The sequence below is a fragment of the Corythoichthys intestinalis genome, chromosome 7 (assembly GCF_030265065.1).
Source record: "Corythoichthys intestinalis isolate RoL2023-P3 chromosome 7, ASM3026506v1, whole genome shotgun sequence".
NCBI lineage: Eukaryota > Metazoa > Chordata > Actinopteri > Syngnathiformes > Syngnathidae > Corythoichthys > Corythoichthys intestinalis.
Window position 1 is genome coordinate 27778878 of NC_080401.1, and position 25410 is coordinate 27804287.

General features: G+C 39.1%; 1 protein-coding gene across 1 annotated transcript in view; it reads right to left on the reverse strand.

Annotated features, from left to right (window-relative positions):
- The window catches only part of cachd1 (cache domain containing 1), a 120234-nt gene that overhangs the window by 79582 nt on the left and 15242 nt on the right, over positions 1-25410 (reverse strand). The gene's annotated exons all lie outside the window — the stretch shown is intronic.

Consider the following 25410-nt stretch of genomic DNA (forward strand, 5'->3'; position numbering starts at 1 on the left):
ATCAAAATGATTGAAGTTTCCTTTTAACTGTTAGAAAATAGCCTTCCTAAATATGGCACTGTATCAATGGTATAAGCCTGGGGGCCTCTTCACACGGCGATACCAATCCGTAATCAGATGTGCTTCATAGTCCCAAAAAATAACAGTAAATGGCTGCAGTTCTCTGGCTGCGCTAAAATCAGCTGAATTATTTTTAAAACAGCTCACGTGGAATGAGTTAACATTAAACATGCAAATTAGAACCAAATGCTTTCAATGTTTAATGACTTGATATCTGATTTATTGTTCTTTTGCAACCTTTATGTAAAAACCAAAAAACAAAAAAATAAATGAATAATATAAAACCCATTTCCTTGTTTTTTTAACATCAAATAAAGTGAAACAGGCAAACACAAATGAGAGTGGACCTGAACTAAGAGGGAGAAACCTCTGATATGCCGGCTGTTGATTAGCAGTTTTTTCCCCCAATGCTTCCACTGTTTGTTGTTGGAGTGGCGTTGTGGTTTTGACAGCCATGGAGCAGCCAGGGAGGAATGCTCACCTCTGAAACCTGAGAAGGCTGAAGTTGCCTAGGTCACTGTGGGTCAGTGGCCTCCTCTGACCCACAATCAAATACAGACTTGTCTACAGATATTCAGAGATATAGTCCAAAAAAAATGGATACTTAAAACTGGCATTCTGAACACTGCTTTTGCAGCATTCTGCACAATACAAAAACAAAAAGACAACATATTTCATTTGTCATTGTATGAAAGCTAAAGAAGGAATGTACTATAAATATTAAACATTAAAACAATTCCGCATGAAAACGATGAAGTATTCACGCCAGGTGGGGCAGCCATTTTTTGGCACACAACGGCGCGTTGTCGATCCAGTTTCATTTTACAATCGTGACAACGGTGACGCTCAGCTGACCAAATGACGGTCTATATTTGGGCCGGTGCCGATTTTGGGTACCCGACTCATCATGACATAAACTGGAGTATGATTGGAAATTTTGTGGTCTCAGGACGAGCTCTGACGCACGGGATGGGACCGGACGGGAGGAAACATCGGTTTGGGCATCAAATATTGATCTGGCGACTGGATCGACCGAAGCTTTTCCAAATAACGGCTTTTATGCAACTCATCCAATGAGTTTACAGCATCTGAAAGCACTGGGGCGCTCATGCTTGTAAGAGCACTAACATAAAGCAACGAGTGTTTGGCAAGGGGAAGGCTCGGTGAAACAGTGCTGCTGCCGAAGGGGTGCGCGTGGTCGTGCACAGGCTGCTCGCAGGTTCGCAGGCAGGTTCGCCAAGACTGTTCAATCCGAACATTCTTTATTGAAGGTAAGAAAAAGGGCTTTTTGGGGCAGTTTCAGTTACAAGGTCTGGAGTAGAAAAGTATTTTAAATTAACGCTTAAAAAAACATTTAGTCCTTCTAAAGATCATGAACATTAATAACATGACCCTGTGCAGCTGGACACATTATTGACGTTTTATGCAAACCATAACAGTGCACTGCTTTCTGAAATTTTCGGTGTTCTCATTTTGTGCCATTCTTGCATCTGTTGTTCTTCTATTTTCATCTCCTCACCGGCCACCCTCTTTACACCGATTTATGGGATTAGCGCCCCCACAAACAGGAAAGGAGATATTGGGTACTGACGGTGACAATGGGGCAAATGCATTATGTGTGTTGTAATAAAATATCGATACATGCCATCAGTCTATCGATTATTTATTGTGACAGAGAGCACAACAATTTATTGCAATATTGATCCCCCCCATCACTAGTTTACATCAGCCACAGATGATTGGTTCAAAGGAATCCTAACAAAAATACTAATTAAAACTGCTCAATACAGATAAAATGACTCAAATCTACACTGTTTCCCTCTTTCTGGTGGACCAGACGTGGGAATTATGTTTTATTCCAAAGTGGTCAAACAAGACAGACAAAGGAAACATATCTTTTAATTGGGTCTCACTTCTCACTTTTCGTGGAGTTACCATAAAATCCCAAAAGATATTTTCAACCTTTACAGTGATTTTTGTTGTTGTGTGGAATCAAGTCCAGGTAACGTATACATACATAGATCTATTGTTATATTCATATATGAATCATGAAAGAAGACTTGAACTGGTTCATGTGGAATGATGAGGACTGCTGGACTCAAACACATTAATACTATCTGAAAGGTATAACCCTAACACAAATTTCTGCAATGGTTATCTTACTTTGGTATGACATTTTTATGTAAATGGAAGTCTGAATTGCTGTAGTGGTCTGTAGACTGAATCAATCATGTGGCCCCACTCATATGGACACCTGCCAAGTCCTGGTTCATGGTCTTTCAGCACTTTGCTGAAAACACGTTTTACATCACATATTTAGGCAAAATGAACTGGAGGGCAAAAAACTGGTTTTAATTCAATGATATAAAAAAGCTTCAAACACGTAGAACTGGATTATCTGCTGGTGTGGATCTCAGGCTCTTCTTTTTCCTTCCATGCACAGCTTTTCCTTTCTACCTCCCTTCCCCCAGCCAACTCTGCACTCATTGCACTACAAATAGCTGAAGCCAGGAATGCAGCATCAAAGCTTTGCCTCTGATGTGTGTGCAATACTCCCCGTTTCTATGACCCTGTGCCATGACCACCACCAGCTACCCCCCCCCCCCACACACACACACACACTTCCACAAAAGCTACAAAGTCAAGATACTGACACCATCAAACCCCAAAAGGCCAGGGGAAAAGAGACATTTAGATATTTTTCCCAAAGGGAATATCTGCTGCAGCAGGGTAGCCTAAAATAATGTTCATCAGTATTTTGCTAACAACCATTTTTGGAATAAATGCACTAGAAATAGACCGATTATCGGCACCGATAGTTGGAAATTTGAAGTATACCAACATCGGCCATTTTTTTAATCCGACCGGCCGATATGAAATCAATATGATATCAATTTAGAACCGGGTTATTTCGTTTCAGATGCAGCCGTGCCTCTCTCTCCTGCCTGCTGTCTCCTGCACTAGTATTCACCCCGTCATCTGATCATTTAAAGTGCCTGTGACACGAAAAAGCATGTTTATTTCATAATACATGCGGTATTTTATGCCCCTGAATGATATGGGCTGCTTGGATGTGTGTGGAAGCGATCGCTATTTTTATTTAGCTTTTTTAATCCCGCGCCATAAAAATGAGTGACTTCCGGCTTCGGTCTTGCATTGAGGAGGAGGGCGCTGTGACGTGTACGGTAGAAGATGTCCTCTTCACGCTACAGTGTATGAGGACGAAGGATTCAGCTGATTTTGCGGATTAATACATTTATTTTTCGCATCACGCCAGCCAAACGGCTGCAGAAAAATCATTCTGTATGAGGGAGAGGCATATGCGCCTTTTTGGAGTTTCAAAAGGTTCCCATTCACCGTGGATATTTACTGTGGGACCATTGGACTTACGAGGAAGTGAGTAAACATCTTGTTTTGTACTATGTCAAATACGAATACAGCGATTACAAAGTAAACACTACAAACTTTCTTTAAATGAAGGACTACTTACGTTTTATCATTGATAGGCATGTAAAAAGCTCTCCTAATGCTCATTAGCAGCAGCACGTTAGCTGCACAACAACTCCAGCCACCCTCCTCCGAGGAACGAACTGTAAATTGCTCTCTGCTGGGCGGTTTGCCGATCCACGAAGACAATCGACAACCGGGTCGTCATGTCAAATAATCCAGGCTAGTTATGTGTGATTTTCCGCTTCGAAGACTTTGAAAAATCACTCGGTTCGGGTTAGCATGTCGGCTAGCTGTCACGCCTTCTGGTTTGTTTACATTCTCCGAAGCCGGGGAAGGGAAATGACATATGTCCGATTTAGGTGTCATAAAATATCGTTCGGGAGGTGTGACAGTAAAGGTGAAGTCGACAGTTTTGACCATTATTGAGTAATTTTGCCATGTCGTCCTGAATAAATGCATTTCTATTATTTCATATTCCATTCAGCACAAGACTGTTATTTGTCATGACCATGCCATTTATTTAGCAATTGGGGAAAATACTTGGATAAAAAGAATATCCTGTAAAAATATTGAAGTAAAGAGACAGAAACAATGACATTTTGCCGCTCTCTTCGTCGCGTTTTCCTCGTTGTGAATAGTTCCCCCTCGATGGGCTGACTGGTCCTTCTCAAGCCATTTATATAGCTATTGGGGAAAAATACTTGGATAAAAAGAATATCCTGTAAAAATATTGGAGTAGAGAGACTGAAACAATGACATTTTGCGGCTCTCTTCGTCGCGTTTTCCTCGTTCTGAATAATTCCCCCTCAATGGGCTGAATAGTAAAACCGATGAGCCCATTCTACCGCTGACGTCATCCACCTGTTGGGGACGCTAAAGCCCTATAATGGTAGGCGTGGCTAACCGGCAGATTAAAAGACTAATTTCTCGTCATCTGTGCTTTGCTAAATTGCTGTATATAGTCGAATCGTCTCAAAATATGATTCTAATTCACATAATAATGCCATTTAAGACTTTTTTCTCGTGTCATATGCTCTTTAAATGGTAATGGTAAATGAAGTTACACTTGTATTGCACCTTTCCACCTTTTAAAGGCCTTCAGAGCGCTTCACACTACATCCTCATCTACCTAATGGTGACACAGCACCAGAAGCAACGTTTGGTTTAGCATCTTGATCATGGATACATAGACGAGGTCATCAGGGCGGAGAATCAAACCCACAACCTTTGGGTTGGGGAACGAATACTCTACCACTGAACCACGCCACCCCCTATTGTTAGCTATTATTTTCTATTTGTTTGATTCAATAAACATGCTTTAGGCATTCCAATTAAGTTTGCATTGTTCAAATTGTTTTACACCAATTTTTACACTTTTACCCCAAATGAATATCAGCTCCAAAAATCTGTTATCAACCCCTCTAACTACTAATAATCGGTATTGGTCCTGAGAATCCCATATCGGTCGATCTCTAAACTGTACTGAATCTTAGATGAAAATTTTGCCTCATCTGAGACTGGAACTGACTACCGAACTTCGGTTCTTCTAAGGAACCAGCCGAGGTACATCGGTAGTATCGGGTATCAAAACAGGCCTCAATTTTTGGTTGATGATCACATGATCAAACCCTGACCATGCTGGCGGCGACTGGCTGTAATATTTCATGTAATTGCGTCAAACAGGAAATATAATATGCAAGTACAAGTGTGTCTGTGTTAGTAGTGAATAGAGTTACTACCATCCCGTTTTTGTCAGGAGTTTATTTTCGTTCTTGAACTACTGATTCACCCAAAGCGCTTGGAAATATCATTTACAGTATGATTAGCAGAGAGAGCTTTCTGGGCTCCAGACTAACATTTTTTACAAGGAATACAGGGGCCCCTAACTTAAAATTTTAGAGGCGCAAGCAGAAGATTCAGAGGCACACACTGTAAATCTACATGCAAAAGCTTTTCTGAATTTTCACTGTTTAACTGATACTTTCATTAAAATGCACCAAACTACAAACTTATGAAACTATATTTTATTCTCTATCAGTTTTTACATAAGTATACTGCTGACAAGTTAGGTTCACATGGGAATTTTGTTGTATTTCCGTAGCTGTCAACTGGCAGTACAACCAATCAGCAAAGGATTTATTGATTGACAAGATAGAGTCCATGATAACACAGTGCAACGTGTAAAAAAAGTGCCAGTATTTTGTAACATTTGCAGTTTTATCACTTTTTTTAAACCATGCAGCATCAAACTTTGTCAACATGTAAGAGCATATCTTAACGGTGTGCTGCCAGCACATGCTTTATGATACCTCTCGGCATGATTTCCGGGACATAAATAAAAAAGCAGCAGTATGGGAAGTTTTTTGTCCTTAGAAAAGACTGGAAATTTTAAAATGTCCTCCAAATTCATAGCTAGACGAGCAATGACGCACAGGCAGAGGCTTTGCGTGTCGCTGTCGCTTGCCACTGCTGTCGCATTTCACCATCGCTCAACGCCTCCTGTGTGTCTAGCCCCCGAGTCGGACTTATTCCCCCCGTCGGCCTCCTTTGAAATAGTGCCGGTGTTCTGACGAATGGGTATCCCTTATCCAGGTAGTATCCCCGCTGTTGATAGCAGCTTAATGTTGAACAAATCTACTTTACATTTTGACACGTCTATTTAGATATATTATAGATACATGATTATATTAAATATTTAGTTATTCCCACTAAAAAGTTAATATTCTTTCTTGAACAAAAATAACTTAAAACCCAGGCAACCCCCATGTTTACTGCTTATCAAACAACGTTACCTTCCTAAATGCTATTATCTTGCAATATCATCAATATTCTATGATAGTCTTTAATGCATATATGTATTTGCTTACAGAGTTTAGTGGTCAAAAGGCACTATAAAATGGAGGGGCTTGGTTGGCGTGGGCATGCTCAGTAGCGCTTTGGATATCAATTCGACCGGGATACCCATTTGTCAGAACACCGGCAGGTTTGTTGGAAAGACAGTAGTCACTTATTGTCCTTTTCACCATTGTTCCCACGTGCTGTCAAGTTTTCATGCTACCCCAATTATAACCCGCTCCACAGAATCCAAATATCACCCACCTCTACCTTCTACTTGTGTATTTTCCCTTGGCAAATCAGCTCGTTACATTACTGCCAACTAGTGGATTTCACCATGAGGAATTTGTCAGCAAAAAAACAAAACAAAATCCAATGTCCCTGGTCACGCATGTGCGAGTAGATGAAAAAAAATACGCAAACACGCTCTAATTTTAGTTGCAAAATGTGACCATTTCTTCAAAGTCTGGAGCCCTGACTTTGAAAGCTACTTTTCGGGTGTCCCTAAACTCCGGAAAAACTAAGAATGCACATTGTTCGAAGGTTTTCTCCGCTGTGACAATCGCAGATAATGTGGTGCAATTTGACACATAAACAATAATTGGGTTTGCCAGAGCACTGATTACGCTCGTGTGAAAAGGACTAATTTCAACTTGAATGGTTTCTTCATTTTCACACACAAACAAAACGATATAATCTGAAACTATCAGGGGTGCTGCATCAGCGGCCAATGATTGCTGAAAGACGACAAGTAAAGCGAAAGTAAAGATGCGTTCCAAGATCGCTCACATGATTTGACAATTTCAACTCGGGCGTTAAAATGTCAACAATTAATTAAATGTCTATGAATTACAGTTTGATCGATATATGATATATTAGGACATTAATGAAGGCAATAAACTGAAGTACACTAGTGACTATTAGGGTTATCTTTAAATCTCAGAGAGTAAAGTACAGTAATACAGTAAACAAGTTACTCAGAGTGTATCACTTTTAGAAATTTCTGCCAAAATGTTCGCTTTTTTCACAGGGGGTCAGGTCCAATTAGAAGGTGGGGGGGTTGGTTGAAGTCTGTCAGCAATCAGGTGCTATAGCTCTGAAATAACAAGTACCCCTTTTGTCTAAACAGTGTTAAGGCCAGGCAAGTGTCACCATCATGCAGCACCAGCCTGAGAGGCTCCCAGTCTCGTCTGGGGATGTTTGCTCGCCCTCTCCACCAGACAGGATATAATGCTTTCCACATGTTGGGGTGGAGGTACTAGAGCGGAGGGAAAAAGAGCAGAAGAAAGTATGGGAAAGAGGGGGTAGGTCAGCTGAGAAGGGGAATGATGAACCAAAACTGCACAGAAAGGGGACAATTCCAATGAGAGAAATGTGGGATTAGTGTTGCACCATGTGTAAATTAGTCATGATGTTTCATATACACTTCTATTTAGTTAATTCCCTTAATCAAACGGCTATACTTGAAGACTGCACAATATATGTTTCAATTTCCACCTAAATATTTGTTATAAAATACAGCTGTTCTAAAACACAACTGCAATCACTTCTTAATCATACCCAATACTGCATTAAACAATTATATCTGCTAAATGTTAACATGCACATGAGCCAGTTGAAGTATGGAATGGATACGGTTATGGATGTAATAATTCCAGATCAGAGTTGCAAAAAATCTAGCACTAAAAATGTGACTCATTGTTGACTTTCATCAGCAGGGTTTAAGTTGGGGAAAAACAGCGGCGAACAAGTGCTGTGGTCACATTAGCGCCAAGCACGCAGTGCATCCCGGGAGTAACAACCTGCTGCTAAAGTAGAACGAACGTGAAAACGTTCCAAAGGAAGATCAAGGCCACATACCTGAGCCCGCCGTTATGTTGATAAAATCTCAGATTAAAAGAGGACGAAGACAAACCTCAAATGGTCATACTGGTTCAACACAGGCATGTGAGATAAGAAAACTCATTGTTTCCAGGTAGGGTTGGGTGATTCAGATCTTCAGAAAGACTTTTAAGTGATAGTGTGTGTTTATACTAAACACATATTATGGAACGATTGTTGTTTAACCACTGAAATCAGATTTTATGAGTCTGAACTCAAGGGTATAAAATGTAATTATGTATTTCCTTCAGTCTATGCAGTGTACCATATTTTCTTAGCCTACAAGGGACAACAACAAAATTTGATATTGTAGAATATTTTTCGATAAATAGGCTGCATCTGAAGTTTTTTTTATTTTTTATAACCAGATCTGACCTTATCTGGGGGATATTGCACAAAAGCTGGATAAAGCATTGAGCCCATAAATATTGGTAATTACGGATTATAAGAACCTCACATTTGTTGTACAAAAGCAGCGTGTTTCTATACACGTCTCCTCCTGGACAAGTATTTGTTGCGACTCAGCACCAGTAGCTAGCTTGCTCTAAAGCAGGTTTAACTCCATGAATGAACTTAATTCTGTGCCTCCATTGGGTAGCTCTGCTGTCAGTCATCTTTTTCTTCTTCACCTCCATTTTCTTCTTTACCACTAAATTCTGATAGGCTAAACACATGCATAGCGCTATGCTGCCATAATCTGTTGTATTGCTGGATTAAGAGGAGAACATTTATTAAAAATAGAGGAGCAACAATTATTCGATTAATCAACTAATTGATTAGCAAATTAATCAACAACTATTTTGATAACCGATTAATCGTTTAAGGCCATCTTCACCTTAAACTTGTCTAAATTCTTAAAATACTAACATATACCGTATTGGCCCGAATATAAGATGGCCCTGATTATAAAACGACCCCCTCTTTTTCAAGACTCAAGTTTGAAAAAAAGACTTTTTGAACACCGAATTAATTTTTATACAGAAAACCCTGCGATTGGCTGGCAACCAATTCAGGGTGTCAGTTAGCTGGGATAGGCTCCAGCACCTCCGTGACCCTCGTGAGGAATAAGCGGCATGGAAAATGAATGAATGAATGAATGAATAATTACAGTACATCTGAAACAAATGATTATAACAATATATTTGAGAGAAAAAGCATGTTATTTTGCCTCATTCAAATCTTAATATCTGAACATTTATATATGTAAACTAAAGTGCGATCACATTCGTAAATGAATGGCTTCTGGTTTTTGAAATGTAAATAAACCAATCTACAGTATTGTGATAAAACAACAAAATTGCAATAACTGCATTAACCATCAAAGTGAGGTCTAACTGTAACTGTAGTTTGAAACAAATCTGAATATGGAAAAACATTGCCATAAAATAATGCAAACTGGTTAAACTTCAGAGTAGCTGAAATCTGTAATGACAGAACATTACTCCTCAAGTTCAGCGTTCGCTTCAATGATATCTAGCGTCGTGAATGGGTATAATGTCTAGACCCCAAATATAAGACAACTCCCATTTTTTCAGTCTTATTTCAATGCAAAAAACACCGTCTTATATTCGGGCCAATACGGTATATAACTTCTCAGTTGTAAACCACTAGGCTGAGAAGGAAGGGTTCCATATTATTATAAAATTGCTGTCAACTTCAACAATCTTTCAATTCATTCATTTGGTTTCAGCCAAGAGTCATGTTGAGTACTGTACTAATAAAAATTGAAACCCACCTCCTTTAACTTTTCGTTTAAATTAGCATTTAGCACTGGCTTTTATTGTGGAAGAAGCAGCTCTTGCCCAGTATGAGAAAATGAATACACGCATACGTTTTCCATTTTTCCAGTGGTGATTTTGTGATTGATTTCGTAGACTTGTTGAGAGTGCCCGCTCGTTTATTCTAAACATCCACACCTACCTTAATTTAACTGCGTCTCCTCATCCTAGCACAGCAAACAAGCAACCAATTCACCCAAGAAAGCGCTGATCAGGCTAAGTGAAAGCGCAGCTTCACGATTATCCTATTATTCTTTATCCTAATTTTGTGCAGTACCCCCCAGGTATGCTTGACCTGCCGAAGCATGCAACTTCTGATTGGTTAACATAGCAGGATAGTAAGAGAGGGCATGAAAGTGTTAGCCAACATAACAAATCCTTGGTCAATGAAGTGAAGTAGCTTCGGTGTTCTCAAGATGGTAGTATTGTCTAAGGGGCAGTTTACATGGTGACGCTCCGAGAATACGACAAATTTCATATTTGCATTTATGGTTCTGTCTCCATTCAAACAATGTCGCAATTCCGCGTGAAAACGATGTAGTATTCATGCCACGCCCAAGGGGGCAGTGCAGATTAACAAGGCAACAGCCAATGATGCACTTTGACACCAACAACCTCCTCAGCCCGGAAGACAAGATATCTGCCCACTCCAAGCAATAGCATTTTTCTTTTGCTCCAAAAGGCACAAAAAAATGGAAACATTAAACATATTTAAGTTCAAAAATATTATAAAAACAGCACATTAAAGCTGACGTTCCGCCATGTTTTTTGTTTTTAATGTTTAGTAGCAGTGCTGCGCACGCCCAAAGTAACTTGTGCGAGTGCTGACTTCATCGACCCGAGAGCTTCCCATTGATATGGTTGTGGAACAAGCCCCGCAATCAGATTCTTCCACTTTAGAGCCCGCAATCATAGGCTTGCGTCTTCGCCGTCTGTTTTCACAGACAACATATAAAGGCGAGGCCATTCCGCAACTCAATCATTGCGTCTTGGTGTCGCAGAGTCCCCATGTAAACTGCCCCTAAGGTCACAATTTCGATTCAGCAACAATAAACCGTTCAATTGGCTGTTTGACTGACAGGCTTTGATAGGCCGTTAAGGCATCCATCAAGGTGGACAATGACACTGAACCTATTGATAAAGTCCCGTACTTAAATCACTGACTTTTAAAAGTGATTCAGCATAGTCATTTCTCTTTTAGCAGTTAAGGAAAACATGGGCTTGAACTACATGCAAAGGCATTGCCATATTGACTTCTATTGACAGATTGCCTATTCATACAATACTTCCCAGAAGCAAACAACACTTTGAAAACTAAACAATACAACCTGATTGTATTTTATTTGCCGTCACCTTACCTAAGTACAAACATGCATGTACACTGGCACCCACACATGCACATACTGTACACTCGCCCTCTCTAGGTTTAAGGAAGAACAGTTCATGAGTTGTCTCCCAAACTTGCTGCAGGAAGCCACAAAGCCAAATCAAACACCTAAAATACATGCACACTGCACGAATGTATTTCTCCATGCTAAATACAGTTTTGTAAATAAAACAGCAGGAAGACATGGTGAGTGTTAAGGATAAGGGAGGAGCAGTTAAAAAAAGAAATAATTTTTAACTTAGGAATTCCTTTAGCTAACTATTTTTTATTTCAGCCATCTTAGAAAACCACAGGTGCTTAATTTTTCTAATGTAATTTTCAGAAGAAAAAAATGAATGATGTCACATACATGCATGCCCTGTTTGACAATGATGCACAAATTGTTTAGTAGGAAACTTTTCCAGGAACTACAGCGGTTTTCTAATAAAATTTAGTTTCATATTACCTCATGTGACAGAGTGGAAAAAGCTTATTTCTTGAGAACACCTAGTGCTTCTGCAGCTAATAGATGAGAACACGCTTATGGAGAATAAATATGCAAAAAGAGCCTTTTTTGAATCCCAGTATCTTAGGGGAAATTTACACCATGATGCTGCATTGTTGCGGAATGGCCTCGCATTTACACGGTGACGCTGAAAACAGAAGGCGCAGACGCAAATTCCATTGATTCCAGCCTCCCAGGTGGAACAATTCCATTGCGCCGCAACCATATGAATGGAACACTCTCACTCCTATGATGTCAGCGACGCACACGTCACTTTGGGCGCGTGCAGTCGCTGCAACTCAACATTTACAGCAAACATTATGGAAAGTCGGCTATAATCTACCATTTTTATAATATTTTTAATTTGAATATATTTCATGTTAGCGTTCTTGTGCCGTTAGAAGCAAAGAAAAAAAACGTGTGGACGCCATTGCGTTGAGTGGGCGGGTATGTTGTTTTGAGGAGGTTGTTGTCAATGAAGTGAATCAATGCCCCCTTGGGCCTGGAATGAATACTACATCGCTGTCATACGGAATTGCGACATTGTTCGAATGGAGACTGAACCAAGAAGGAACCATGTAAATGCAAACATGAAATGTGTCTTATTCTTGGACTGTCACCATGTAAATGACCTTGTGTAAAAGTATCCTTGAGCAAGATACTACACCCCACGTTGCTCCTGGTGCTGCGCTCTGGGGGCCTTAAAAGGGTGGAAAGGCGCAATACATGTGTAAAGCCTGAGTTATACTCCCGCGTTGCGGTGACGGCGTAGCGACTACGGCGTCATTCGACATTCGATAGTTCTGCGGTGAGGGAACGCGTTGCTCTGTAATTCACCGCCAAGCCACTAGAGGGATGTGGCGTTATGTTTGTACGGTTTTGGGGCATGCTTGTTTACTTCCGCTAGTCGGAGAAAAAAATAAACAATGCAAGATGGAACTCTTGAAAGTAAATATTCTGCTCATCAACACTGAATAAATATGGAACATACAAATGTTGACGGGCAGGCGACACAGAAGACGGTTTCGAGGCGGTCTGGCCGACTTTTGATGCCGCACAGAGAGTTTTAGACTCGGGTGGAGAGAGCTTGCTGTGGCGGCTAGCTTCAAACTGGCGTCGAGCACTGCGTTCAAGGTCTGCAAAGCCCTCCAGCCTGATTTGTTTGCCGTGTCCTACAACCAGCCAGTGGGAAGCCACAGCAGATTTCTGGCGTCTAGGGAACTTCCCAAACTGCGTTGGGAGGCTTGATTTTAAGGTAATCATAAAAAGCACCGAGGCGCTCTCAATCAGTGATGATGTATTGTGTGTATAAACTGTCTGTTATTGAAAATTAAAGATCAAAACAACTCTTTTGACACCAAATCTGTGCTTTATTCTTCATATACTTGAAACATATGTACACAGTAAATGATGAAGTGCACCAACCAAAAATACGACATAAAGTGATAAAAAGTTGGCAGTTTTTGGCCGACTGGGTCACCGCTTCGTGTGGCCACTCGATTCCGAACACCCACGTCTCGGTGGTTCTTCCATTTTTTTTTTTTTTTCCGATCGCCGACCTCGCCATTTGGCAATCACAATAATAATGTCTTGATGAGACTTGCTCTTCGATGATACTCCCGTCGGCTTGGTGCATTTTTGCGTGTAGAAAATAATGTTTGATTCTATTCTACAATGGCAGTGTTTTCGCGGTAAACCAGAAACAACAGTCTGAGCGGACCAATCACAGTCAGTTTTCGTCACGTCATACACGTCTAGGTGACGCGAAGGTTAGAAAATTCGAGAGGCGCGCGTAAGCCTACGGCGTAGGGTCGTAACTCGATTCATCCTTGACGGCGTAGGTCTGACGCGGAAGTATAACTCGGCCTTTACTCTATTAACCACTTCCATTTAAACAATCAGAGGACAGGGTGAATACTAGTGCAGGGACAGCTGGCAGGAAAGAGCGGTGCGGCTGCATCTGAGCCGAAATAACCCAGTTTTAAATGGATTTTTTACATATTGGCCGGTCTGATTAAAAAAAAAAAAAAAAAACCTATATACGTCAAATTTACACTGAAATGCATCTAAGTTGTGTGCCACATATTTCCGTATTAAAATGCAGATTTATGGAAAATTTACAGTATGTCATCATGCAAAATATAACGTATACTTAAAACAATGAGAGTCATCTGAGTTGAAAAACAAAACAATACAACGATACTGTAAATGTATCTGCTTTTTATTTCAGAAAAGATGGCGGCCACAAAACATCCTATAACATGCAGCTTGATGTACGCCAAGCGTAGTTAGTCCACCATTACATTTAAAAAATAAAGCACTTTGAGCAACATTTCCAAATGTGGAAAAATGCTAGGAAATGATACAAAAGTGCTAATCTAACAGAACACCGGGTTTAATCTCCTGATCACCAGCAGCTAGTTCTTTCGATTTGTAGTGGTCCCTTTCGGTAGGAATTTGGAGGGGGCGCCCAACCATCGACCACACAGTAAGAATGAACATCTACCTCGTTAAATCTTCCTCCAAACATGCAATTAAATTATACGTAAAATACAGTGGTTCTTGCCACACGCTACCATGATGCAATGCAAGAAATGTAAACAATGACGTTACAAAGATCCTTTATAGTCAGGTGCGTTACGGTCCAAAAATTATGGCATAATATTCTTAGAATCTAGCCAATAAAAGAGGTTTTCTATCTAACGCCAATATGAATTCGGAACACATCAAAGAAGAATACACTGTGTTCTTATGTATGAGGCTTTTCTCAAAGACATTGCTTCCACCACAATACTAAAGAAAGCCAGCCAATTCTTTATTGTCTGAAGAGCACTAAACCCCAACCCACACACCTGCAGAGGAATGTAAACAAACACGTTAATACCGCAAAGGCACAAGCGTACACAGGTGAACTTGTGTGCACACCTAGCATTCTCCGAGAGCTCAATCTAACAAAAGCCCTTTCACTAATTGACGAGGTGACACAGACGAAACAACACGATGACCTCAACACGTTGAGTGCAAGACTAGAGCTGATTTAATCATTGTCGCAAAAAACCCACGTTGTTAAAAAACATAAAAAATTGTATGCCTTGTCGGAGTTCAATCCAATAAAAGTTGTGAATAGGCCTGTCACAATAATTAAAATATCGATTTATTGTCCGATATACAAAATGGCAAATGATAGTTTTTAACAACTGTAATCTTTGGACTTAAAGCCGAACCAGACTATAAACCACACCTAGCAAATTTTACAAGAAAACTCTATTTGTAAATATACTGTATAAGGCACACTGGAATATACCATCAGTAGCAGGTGTTCACATTGATTTATGGGATATTTACATTGAAAGACATGCAACTCATTAGCCTGTAAAAATTCATTAATAAACCACTCTGGACGATAACCCGCAGGGTTCAAAGTGGGTGAAAAGGTAGTAGCTTATTGTCTAAATATTCTGTTAAATAAACGTATCTTCCAATATAAAAAATGGCCAAATATTTTGTTGTTCACTTTGACAAAATAGATTTATCGTTTGATAAAGAAAATGGCCAACACTTTTGTGATGGAAAGAGATGGGAATACCGTATGTATTAAATACATATGGAGGAAAACAGACAAGACTGAAAAAGCAGTTTCTGCTCTTGCACCCCTCTTTAAAATAAACTGCTGTATTTTAAGACAACAGAACTGTTGTGTTTGATATCACAATATGTCTATATGCTGCCATAGCAGATTCATGGCACATTAAGCTATTTAAAAAAACTATTTTTAATTTGACCGTTTTACTTTGGAAACCCCCGTTTACAGACACAACCGCTTTTGTTTCAACCAAGCCATGACAAAAAGAAGCTAAGTAATTATATTTATTATTCATTTTTGTTACTATCGCATGTTCCCCGATATGTTAAATAATCGATCCAAACAAAGAAAAATTGGAAAAAAAAAAAACACCAAAAAAAAGTTTGAAAGGGTAAATACTGTATATGAAAAAGAAAATCTCGACCACTCCTTGATGTCTGAGATTACTGCATCGCAACCTTTGTTATGTTACCATGTTTCACCAATGAAAGCTCCAAAAATCCGGCTGTTGCCATTCACAGGGTTGTTTTGACACTCAGTGAAACATGCTACATGGGATTTTTGGATCGAAACAAGGTAAGTATGTGATAATATCTCGTTAAAATCATGGCGTCTTTAATTATGCTCTCTCATGCTCCTAACTCCAGTTAGGGTTTAGCCGTTTAAATTTTTCATTTTTTTTTTTAAAAATGCCCTCCTTATCAAAAATTTTCTTCCCCCAGAAAATTGAGATTTTAAGCTTTCCAATGATGTACGTGCATATCGGACAATTTTGAAATTTGGCCAGATTGGGGGTCTCAGAGCGGAACTTCAAGTCACCCGAGTGTTTTCCGCCATATATATTAAGCTGTTTGTTTACTTTTGGTCATGTATATTTTAGGAACTACATTGTTCTCAAACTACACGAGTGCAGAAGTCATTTCATCCTCTAAGGGCCGTGCCTATTTTGTCCGATTTTACATACCTTCGATGTTGCCATTATATTTCAAAGAAAGAATTGTTCACAATGGCTTTATTGGGTCCCTTTTTCAGGACACCATAACCTTCATGTCCAAACTGTTGTTTTCTTCACTGACCAATTATATCAATATTTTGGGCCAAACAAAAAAAATTCTCCAAATTTCAACATGCTCAACGAACTGTTTTAATGCTTAATAATATTTATTCAACTTGTAAATATGAACATTCGACAGAAAAAAATTAGACTGAAAAGTTTTATATTTGAAAATTCAATAGAAAAAGCATGTATGGTCATAGGCGTTTTTGGCCTTTGACCTATGGTCGAAACGGGTTTTATCATCCTCTTCATCAAGTTGTTGAAATAAAGCAAAATGCAGTTAACGGATCAACATCTTCAAATGAACTCTACAAATTCGATCGCACACTACTCCCACTCACTATCGGTGATACTTGATCCTTCTCCTCCTTCTCTTCTCAACACCCGGACACGTGTCACAATCGTCATGTCACAATCGTCATTTCCGGTGTGACATCAGAATTGAATTATGGGACCTGTAGTTCTCCAAGGTACTTTTCGATTGGAAAGAGGACAAGAATCGACGAAAATATGGACATAAATGCATGATATATGCAATGTTTTAATGCCTTTTTATAAGGGGAAATGAATCAATAAACTCAAATGGCATTGTCTCCCGTTTTACTTTGTCTGTTGACTTCAGGTAAAAAAGAGGGTGAAGCTCTTCCACCCTTTCGAATAAGGTGTACCGCAAGCGCGTGGGTGATGTAATCACCAAGTTACGTGGCTTAAAGATGACATGTACACAGGGCGAGAAGGGTCTGACTGCATCCGCAGCCACACTCCAAACCACGCCTCATCCAAACTACGCCCCCACAAACCACACCTGCTGTTGGTGCGGTGGCACGAAGAATTAGTTTACTATAGACCCTACCCACGTGACGTCACAACTCCGCTCTCCTGACTGGTGCCGCCCACTTGTCCGTCAACACATCGTGTTGACCTGTTACGGCTACGTACATTCCTCCTATTTACGGCGTGTTTTTCTGCTCGTTAACATTAATAATCAAAATGGTGAAGGCGTGTGTGGCGGTCGGTTGCAATAACAGAGAAGATAGACGGAGAGACTTGAAGTTCTACCGGATTCCGAGAGACACGGAGAGGAGAGAGCGAGATGGGCTGCTGCAATTCGACGAGAAAACTGGGCTCCAAACGATTACCACAGATTATGTAGTAGTCATTTTATATCTGGTAAGATGCATTTAATATATATTTAGAGGGTTTTGGGCTGACAACCACAATTAAAATCATTGATAGGCTAATCGCCGACAACATACACGTATGTATGTAGTGAGAGTGCTATCGCTAATCCATATAAACATTAAAAGCCCTAGCTCCATTGACAAATGACATGAAATACATAAGACTTGACAGTGGATGTTAGCAAGAACAAAAGATTTTGAATTGAAAATTTCGTAACTCACCTTCCGAGCACAAGATTCCTGCCGAATTTTCGTGTACGAGGACCTGTTTCACCCAACCAGCAACGTAGCATTTATAAGCCTCCAAGCTCTTAAAGTTTTTCAAACTTTCGTGAGAATAGGCTGATTTTGTGTGGACAAGATAGTTGTAAATATCAGGGTCAGGCAGAGACGGCGAAGGCAGCCGGTCAAAAATCATCGATTTAGGCATCAAATATGGATCTGGCGACTGTATAGAACGAAGCTTTTCCACATAACGCCTTTTATGCAACACATCCAGTGAGCTTACGGCATCAGAAAGCACCGGGTCTTCCATGAAATGCATTTTAAATTCCTCGATCAATTGAAACCAATGCTAATACAGAGACAAAATGACGGACAAGTGGGCGGAACCGTACAGCGAGCACGTGGTTTTGTGACGTCGGTGGGTAGGGTATATACTATGTGAAGTTCAAAGGGTTTTTGGGACAATAGACCCTAGCCCAATTCTTTACCTTAAACTTAACTAGACACGGGTATTGCGGGTATTGCGATAACTAGATTGTAACCTTTGCTACATTTGGAAGTAATTTAATGTTGTTAATCAACTGTTAAAGTTGTTAAAATTGCTCCCATTATTGCATTTTTCCCTGTCTACTTCCGATGTGAAAGTTTTAAAACAGTTTCATCATTTAAAAATAGATTCAATTCAAGATTTTGCCAATTTAGGAGTATTTTAGATAAAAAGTCAGCTAGGAAGTTTGCTACAACAGACTTCGTGATAAGTCTACTGCTTGTGACACGAAAAAGCATGTTTATTTCATAATACACGCGGTATTTTATGCTCCTGAATGATATGGACCGCTTGGATGTGTGTGGAAGCGATCGCTATATTTATTTAGTTTTTTGAATCCCGCGCCAGGAAAATGAGTGACTTCCGGCTTCGGTCTCGCATTGAGGAGGAGGGCGCTGTGACGTGTACGGTAGAAGACGTCCTCTTCACGCTACAGTGTACTGTTGTGTATGAGGACGAAGGATTCAGCTGATTTTGCGGATTAATACTTTTATTTTTTGCATCACGCCAGCCAAACGGCTGCAGAAAAATCATTCTGTATGCGGGAGAGGCGTATGCGCCTTTTTGGAGTTTCAAAAGGTTCCCATTCACCGTGGATATTTACTGTGGGACCATTGGACTTACAAGGAAGTGAGTAAACATCTTGTTTTGTATTATGTCAAATACGAATACAGTGATTACAAAGTAAACACTATAAAATTCCTTTAAATAAAGGACTACTTACGTTTGATCATTGATAGGCATGTAAAAAGCTATCCTCACGCTCATTAGCAGTTAGCTGTTAGCACGTTAGCTACACAACAATTCCAGCCACCCTCCTCCAGGGAACGAACTGTAAATTGCTCTCCGCCGGGCGGTTTGCCGATCCGCAAAGAAACTCGACAACCGGGTCGTCATGTCAAATAATCCAGGCTAGTTATGTGTGATTTTCCACTTCGAAGACTTTGAAACATCCCTCGGTTCGGGTTAGCATGTCGGCTAGCTGTCACTCCTTCTGGTCTGTTTACATTCTCTGAAGCCGGGGAAGGGAAATGACATATGTCCGATTTAGGTGTCATAAAATATCGTTCGGCAGGTGTGACAGTAAAGGTAAAGTCGACTGTTTTGACCATTATGGAGTAATTTTGCCATGTCGTCTTGAATAAATGGATTTTTATTATTTTATATTCCATTTAGCACAAGTTATTTGTCATGACCATGCCATTTATTTAGCAATTGGGGAGAGTACTTGGGTAAAAAGAATATCCTGTAAAAATATTGAAGTAAAGAGACAGAAACAATGACATTTTGCCGCTCTCTTCGTCGCGTTTTCCTCATTGTGAATAGTTCCCCCTCGACGGGCTGACTGGTCCTTCTCAAGCCATTTATATAGCTATTGGGGAAAATACTTGGATAAAAAGAATATCCTGTAAAAATATTGGGAGTAGAGAGACTGAAACAATGACATTTTGCAGCTCTCTTCGTCTCGTTTTCCTCGTTCTGAACAATTCCCCCTCAATGGGCTGAATAGTAAAACCGATGAGCCTAGTCTACCGCTGACGTCATCCACCTGTTGGGGACGCTAAAGCCCTATAATTGTAGGCGTGGCTAACCGGCAGATTAAAAGACTAATTTCTCGTCATCTGTGCTTTGCTAAATTGTTGTATATGGTCGAATCGTCTCAAAATATGATTCTAATTCACATAATAATGCCATTTAAGACTTTTTTTCTGGTGTCGTATGCTCTTTAAGATGGCGGCTTTTTACTAACGCTGGCGAGTCTGTCATTTCGCATCTAGTTCTATATACATGTGATATCTACCGTACCATCATGTGGGCATAGTTTGTAGCAACTGGGCGTTGTTTGTAGCGGCTGTCGGCCGCAGTCAGGTATCATTGCACAGGACGCGCCCGTGCATCCGCCCACCGTAGAGGGTTAAAGTGTTCGAGTATACAAATATTCTTTAAATGTTTGACTAAAGCTTATTTGAATATGTGAGTTTCATGTTTGTCTAAAAAATAAAATTATTAATGATTATTTGTTCCTGTTGTTGTTGATGCCACAGACCCCCCTTTTTTTTGCAATTACTGTATTGGCCCGAATATAAGACGGCCCTGATTATAAGACGACCCCCTCTTTTTCAAGACTCAAGTTTGAAAAAAGACTTTTTGAACACCAATTTTTTTACAGAAAATAATTACAGTACAGCTGAAACAAATGATTATAACAATATATTTGAGAGAAAAAGCATGTTATTTTGCCTCATTCAAATCTTAATATCTGAACATTGAAATATGTAAACTAAAGTGCAATCACGTTCGTAAATGAATGGCTTCTGGCTTTTGAAATGTAAATAAACCAATTTATTGTGATAAAACAACAAAATTGCAAAAACTGCATTAACCATCAAAGTGAAGTCTAACTGTAACTGTAGTCTTGAAACAAATCTAAATAAGGAAAAACATTGCAATAAAATAATGCAAACTGGTTAAACTTGAGAGCAGCTGAGATCTGTCATGACAGAACATCGCTTCAATAATATCTGGCGCCATCAAGCGTCGTGAATGGGTATAATATCTAGACCGCGAATATAAGACGACCCCCACTTTTTCAGTCTTATTTCAGTGCAAAAAACACCGTCTTATATTCGGGCCAATACGGTATATTTTTGTCCCACCATCCCAAAAAAATATTCATCGATGCCATCTAATAGCAGCGCATGTTAAAAATTATCATTGAATTGTTTAAACAACTATAAAATAGATGAAGGACTACAGAGACCTGTTTCTGCCTCACAGCTGCCACACAGTGCCAGAAAAACTCCCAGCTGGCAGATGGTGCCAACGCCTCGTCTAGACAAGACAGGGAGAATACTGGCAAGACATCATCTCTCCAGACATACTTATGATATAACTTTCTGGAAGAAAAAAAATCCTAAGAAGACTTACTTTATCTGTAAATTGTAAACCCTTTCATTTATATTGGAAAGACAATGAATAAATCCACTTCCCTGAGTATAATATTTGTCACTCAGGTCATAGTAACAAGATAAATGAATTACTTATTGACTGGTCAAGGTGTTTTATAGCTTCTCAAGTCAGATGTGATTTGAATTCATCACAAATAAATAGAGAGAAAAAAAAATCAGCCAGAAGACATTTCCTTTCCCCATGAAACAAAGCAGCAGGGAGCATTGTGAAAACCTTGGGTGTTTTTAAACAAAGAATCTTGTTAAATGAACATAACTCAAAAATATGTTTTTTTCCTTTACCCTGTTTTTTGCATTCTGTCTGTCTCACGCCCATAAAGTGTGGTCAAACACAACATGCAACAGCAAAACACCGAAAACCGACAGACACAGCTGGAGGAGAATCAAAGCAAAATATGTTTCTTACTGGAAAGTCCAAGAAATGAAAATGGGCTGCAAGAAATTTCAAGACTGTCCTATGAAACAAGACCAATGACCTTTTTACAAGACTGGAAGTTTGGCATTTGAAATTGACATGCATATCATTTGTATGCTGGCCTCAGTTTTGTCCAAATTAGAAACTCGGATCTTTTTCAATGTTTGGGTTTGACATTCAAAAACAGAGGACATTGTTACTTTAGTTGAACTAAGCTCTGAATGGGGAAAAGTGTTGGTATTTGCTGGACATACCTAATAACAGAAAACGTTTAAGAAAAAAAAAAAAAAAAAAAAAAAAAAAAAAACAAAGACAAAAAAAAAATACATTCCACTGCTTTTATTTTTCGGCTCAATCAATCTTTGTTCCTATAACCCTGCTTTGTGATTAAATTCTGAAAGACAAAAATAAGTCGTTTAGTAATGGCGCCTTTTTCATTTAGCAATTCATGCCCTGGCACTCATGCTGTTAATCGCGATGTTGCAATGCATGTTCCCACTTAACATTTTCTGCAAAAGAAAAGAACCAGAATATCTCTTTTCATCCTGAAGACTTATATGACGTCACTTCCTAAATCATCTATAAAGGAAGGTACGACGGATTTAGGTGGAAAAAGGACGAATTTTTTACTGCATACAAGCAGGCAGGAGTGTCTCAAGAATGATTTGGTCGAGGATTCAAGGTAATTATTATATAAAATATCCCCAAAAATGCATGGGGAAAAATTGCATAACTTTAGCTTGAAATATTTACGTAAAATGAATGAAAACTGCCCGTTTTTTTTTTTTTTTTTGCTTTTGACCAAGAATCTAGATGTTCATGTCTATATAACTTCTACGCATGTACGCATTTATTTACAAGAATTTTCAACTTAAAAAGCTCTTTTTTTTTTGTGATGGCTGCCACGTTGGATTATACAATAGTGTAATTTTAGCATGAAATATTTACTTTTCTAGGGGTGCACGATATCCATTTTTTTAAACTGATACCGATATCGATAACTTCCTGCTCCTCAAAGCCGATACCGATATCGATAACCGATAATAAATATATAATTTTTAAAATGTATATTCACCCGAGTTTTTGAACACCTGGAGGTTTAAAAAAATAATAATGGTGGATTCAACATAGATTTTTCGTTGATCTCACCAGAATTTTCATAATGACATGAACATTGTTATAATGAACAAAACAAAGACAAGAACAGTCTTGATTTCAAATAAAGAGCCAATATTTATTTTATCAAATAAATATAATTTGAGACAATCACAATCAATTAGTCAATATAATTGAAGATGTGTTTCCTGATCAATGAGCACTGATGTAAAACATAAACCCAACAGGTATTGTGCTTTGTCATCAGATAAAAAATTTTGGTGCTACAGGAGACTGTTGTGGTCTTGGTCCATTAAACAACTTTCTTAACCTGGGAGACAGGTTAGGACAGCAAGCCTATCAATAACCAAAAGGCTTCTCAAAAACTTACTAACTTATAACTAGGGCTGCAGCTATCGAATATTTTAGTAATCGAGTAATCGACTGAAAATTCTATCGATTAATCGAGTAATCGGATAAAAAAAATATATTTTTAGGTGAAGAGCAATTATAAATATACATGAGAAAACAAGACATTTCATCTACTCTTGAACCATTTTCAGTCAATCAATGTCTTTATTTTCGTTGTATATTGTTGAAAACCGACAACAATTGCATCTCAGATGTAACTAGAATTAAAAAAAAAGACAAATTCACTGCTTTCACTCAAAAAACCTTTAGATCTTATTAAAAATATATATATATTTATACCTAAAAATGCCATTACGCTTGATAACACACATCACTAAAAGTTGGGATTTTTTCCCACCTGTTTCAATTGAATTTCTATTTGTGTCAAGCCATTTTTAAGTTCTAGTTAAGTTTTACGCTACTCTTAAACTGTAAGTCCTGATAGGATTTTGTGTTTTTGCAGTGTTCAAGATAAATGTATGATACAGGCTGTATTGGAGCACATTAGGGACCAGTGCTACTTGCTGTTTTATCCAGCAATGACTACTAAGCTAAAATTGATAGTTAGCATTATTGAGTTTTTATTTTACACCCTTATCACTCCACAAAGCTATGTTATGTTAAAGCCTGTATGTAAGACACGTTAGCCACGCATCGAAAGTGGTCATAATTAATAGAAACCTAGCCCTCCGCAGGGCTAACGTTACGTGAGCTAGTGACTCAGACAGTAACGTTAATCTTATTTATTAGCGCTTAGCGCTCTTTATTAGCGCTTAGCGCTCTACTGCTTTAAGATGGCCGCTGTTTATTAACGCTGCCCAGACGCGGCCGAGTCTATCACAATGCATCTAGTTCAACATACATGTGATCTCTATGAGACTCCTCAGATGCTACCTGCTACCAACTTAACATCATGCAGGCTAGTTTTTAGCAACGTCGGCGTAGTTTGGAGCGGCTGTCGGCTGCGGAAATGTTTTTTATATATTTTTTATTGCTTCTTCCTCTACGCACGTGACGTCAGCGCGTTGTCCCGCATTAAAAGTAGTCCGAGCGAAACGTGATGCTTAGAGTTGTCAAAATAAACGATTACTCGAGGTGAATAAAATTACTCGGATCAGTTTTTAAACTCGAGTTACTCGAGTTGCTCGAGTATTCGTTTCAGCTCTACTTATAACTAACACTGTAAACATTATATAGTAAGGTTTATCACTCATTCCTCATAACAAAAATATGGTAGAACAAAAAGGATTAATGGCTTGCCTTATAATCATCAATATAAACGGCAGTGAGTGAACCCATATTCAATGAAGTATGAGGTTTATTCTCTGCATAGTATAAAATCCTACCAAGCATGCTGACAGGACTAACATTACACGACAACTATTATACGTATGTATAGCATAGCACACTAGCTTGAGCTACTAGCCTTAAGCATTGGCTGGCTTCTATAACACAACAACTTATGAAGTTCTGTACATATGACCCTTCACCACCGAAGTAAACAGACTGTATATTGCACATCCATACGTTATAGTAAACATAAATACTTACAGACATATATTTCCGAGGCGGAAACGTAAGTAACAGAAAGCATTCACGATTGTCAATGCTAACGCTAGACACAGCACTGTGTAAAGTGAATGAGTTTGTGGGCCAAATTATAGATGCAGCAAATTATTCTGACCAGCAGGTGGAAGCAATGCCCCGCAAATGGTCAACTGATTTCCCAGCTAGCGAGCACAGTAAATACTGTATTATCGGTCCTATTAATTATGTTATTGGATTTATTGGGATGACGTCATAATTCCTATTATCGGACCGATAATTATCGGACCAATAACTATCGTGCACCAGTACATAAAATGAATGATAAATGCCCATTTTTTTGCTTTTAACCAAGAATCTAGATTGTTCTATGTTCAGAGCTATAGAAATTCCGGGATATACACATTTATTTGCAAGAATTTTCAACTTAAAATGCTCTTTGTTTTGTGATGGCCGGCATGTGGTATCTATAGTACAGTAGCATAACTTTACAGTCAAATGATCAGG